Below are 3,577 nucleotides of genomic sequence, written 5' to 3' on the forward strand. Positions count from 1 at the left end.
TCTTGACTCTAGCTGCATATGTATCAAAAGATGGCCTAGTCAGCCATCACTGGAAAGAGAGGCCCATTGGACTTGCAAACTTTATATGCCCAAGTACAGGGGAACGCCAGGGCCAAAAAGTGGGAATGGGTGGGTAGGGGAGTGGGGAGGAGGGTATGGAGGTTTTTTGGATAGCATTGGAAATGTAATTGAGAAAATTGCATAATAAATAAAAAAAAAGAGAGAGAGAGACCAGCATCATTGAGGTGACATCTTCTGGGAACATTTTTCTGAGAACACAGAGGCTGTGTTCCAGAGATAGCCAAGGTTGTACCTTGGGCTGTGGTTGGACTTAGTAATGTGTAAGAGTTACCCAGTTGGTACTGGTTTTGAAGGCATGAAGGGGTCAGGCAGAGCATCTGAAGCTTGGCCCTGTGAGAGGTGATGGAAGGCAATTGGTGAAGGTGCAGCCTCAGTTGCAATTGATGACCTAGGACTGAAGGGGTCATGCAAAGGAGTTGATTCTTGGCACCATGAAGAGAGCCTATGAGAGGCTATTGTTAAAGCCAAGTTACAGTGGAAGACAGTAGCATTTTGGAGATGTCAGTACCATGAGATGTCCACCAAGAACAGCAGCAGCAGTGGAGTGCAGGCATCTGAAGCCTATAGGAAAAGCTGTGTGCTACAAAGGACAGGGCTAGAGAAGTGACCCAAGCCCTTGGAGGAGCCCAGATCATGAGTTGGATCCCAGACATTGGACAGTTGGAGTTTTGCTTTTGATTGTGATTGTGCCCTGATATTTTTCCCTCTTGGAGGAAGAAAATATTTTAGTGGATCCTACAGTTAAGAGACTTAATTGTAAAAAGACTTTGGATTTTAAAATGATTGAACTTTTAATATGTAAAGACTGGGGGACTTTTAAAGTTGTTTAGATCTTGGGGATGAATAAGAAACTAAGGGTTGAGGCTTACTAGTGATGTGTTTGTGTGTCAAGTTGACAAGGCGTCAATTGGCTAGTTTTGTCAACTTGACACAGTCTGGAGTTATCACAGAGAAAGGAGCTTAAGTTGAGGACATGCCTCCACGAGTTCCAGCTGCAAGGCATTTTTCTCAATTAGTGATCAAGGGGGAAAGGCCCCTTGTGGGTGGGACCATCCCTGGGCTGGTAGTTTCGGTTCTATAAGCGAGTAGGCTGAGCAAGCCAGAGGAGGCAAGCCAGTAAAGAACATCTCTCGATGGCCTTTGCATCAGCTCCTGATTCCTGACCTGCTTGAGTTCCAGTCCTGACTTCCTTGGTGATGAACAGCAATGTGGAAGTGTAAGCTGAATAAACCCTTTGCTTCCCAACTTGCTTCTTGGTCATGATGTTTTGTCAAAGAATAGAAACCCTGACTAAGACACATACCATCACAGAATTTGCTCTCATATTAGCCTGTGGAGTAAGCAATTCAGAATTTTGGGAATAATGTGGACATGGTACTTTGAACATTTTTTGAAACATCTTATAGCAATGGATTCTCATATGCAGTAACTAAGGAGACCTCAGAAGTGGTCAATTAAGAGAGTCTGAAGGTCAGAGAATCTCAGCATTTCCTACCCAAGTCATAACATGTAAGATCTGTTCAGACCAAGGAGGTTTATTTCCGAACTTTAAGTGCAGTAGCCTGGTGGAACTAAAGTAAAAAGAGAGAGCCCAAGCCCAAGCTAGACAAAACTCCAGGAGAGAGAAAGAAAAGTTCTACACTAGCCAATAAGCTGTTTTACAGTTGATACATACTGGAAAATGGAAAACCAGTTTTCTTCAATGGAGTGACAGTGGACATCTCAGCCATACTTCAGGAAATATCTTATTCTCAGAAATTGATCAGCAGACTCCATGTTTCTTTTGTGCTTTTTGGTGTCGTTTTACTTTTGTTTTTCTTTTATTGAAAATAGAACTTGTTTTTCATTCTATGGGATTTGTCCTTCTACTCCTGCCAGTTCTTCCCAACTTCTCTCCCATCCATATCAACCTCCTTTCTGTCTCTCCTTAGACAACACAACTATCTAAGGGATAATAATAACAAAATAGAATAACGTAACATAATATAACATCCTAAAGCAAAAACAAAGAAGTAGAAATAAGACAAAACAAACAGAACAAAAATAACTTAAGAAATAGATAAAGATACAGAGACCCACTTACACATGCATTCAGGAATCCTATAAAACCACAAAACAAGAAGCACTAGTGTATACACAAAATCTGTAAGGTTAAAAAAAATTAAAATAAAATAAAATAAAATATAAGCCATGACATGGCATTATGAGACAAGAAACCTCCAAAAGTGCCTTTGAATTTGTTTTAAGTTGTTCATTTCCTGATGGGCATGGAATCTGCTCTTAAGAATCGTTTATTTTTACTGATAACCCAAAGGCCAATACAGCTAGGAAAACAGGCTGACTTCAGATCTTCACCTCTCTTTTTGTCTTGTTTCTTCAATCCCAATCCCCCTCAACCACCACTGTCTCATCCTCAGCTCTGTAGCTGAAACCTGCTGCAGTCTCCCTTTTCTCTTTGACCCTCATCTCCATGAATCACAAAAATCTTCTCTTCCAAACTTCTTTCACCCAACTCATCCCATTATCCCAGCCTCCAACACCAATAGGCATTTTCTACTAACACACCAGGTAAGCTAAACAGGGAAACAGGTAAGCCAATTAAAGACCATCACCACTATGTCCCCTCCTCCAAATCTAATCCCAAGTCTCAGTTTTAACTCTTAAAAAGAACACCTGATGCAGCCTACCCCATGCCTACATGTTTGTTCCATGGATCCCACAGAACTTTCCTTCTTACTCTCCATCCCCAGACTTCACTGCTTTATCCCAGCTCTAGCTCTATCAGGTACCCATTGAAACCCAAAGGTCATTCCAGTCAGAGAAACAGGTCATTTCAAGTCTTCACCTCTCCATTTGCTCCTCCAGTCCCAATCCTCTCTGTCTCATCCCTAGCTCTGTACCCACACCCTCACTAATCCCATCCCAAATGGATCACAAAGATCATCTCCTCCAACCTTTCTTTCTCCAACTCATGCCATTATGCCAGTCTCCAACATCAGCAGGTATTTGCTTCTAACACACCAGCTGAGCAGACCAGGGAAACAGATCCAATCTCTCAGCCTCATAACCAACATTACAGCAGACCTTCTGGAGTGACCTCGCTTCACTTGCTACCCCATTTCAAGGAGACTAAATAAAAACAACCTGGTAGAATGCTCTCCTCCCACCTGTGAACATCATCAGTCCTCTAGTCATCCCCAATCCCTAAATTTCAGCTCCTATATACCTAGGAAAACATTCTACCTGGATACCATAGTGACCACACATATCAGGTAAAAAGAAAAATTCTTACCAGGCAAAACACAGCCATTACAGTCACCTAAAATCCACAGAGGAAATAGAAACAAAAGAATAAAATACCCAACCAACAAAGACAAAATGAGAAATCAACATTTAGACCCATAATTATTACCACAACCACAAATGCCTATATGCCAGCATAAAAACACAATAATAGCCAGGGCAGTCTCCATAAGAGCCCAGCAACCATACCAGA

The sequence above is a fragment of the Mus caroli genome, chromosome 2 (assembly GCF_900094665.2).
Source record: "Mus caroli chromosome 2, CAROLI_EIJ_v1.1, whole genome shotgun sequence".
In the NCBI taxonomy this organism is placed as follows: domain Eukaryota; kingdom Metazoa; phylum Chordata; class Mammalia; order Rodentia; family Muridae; genus Mus; species Mus caroli.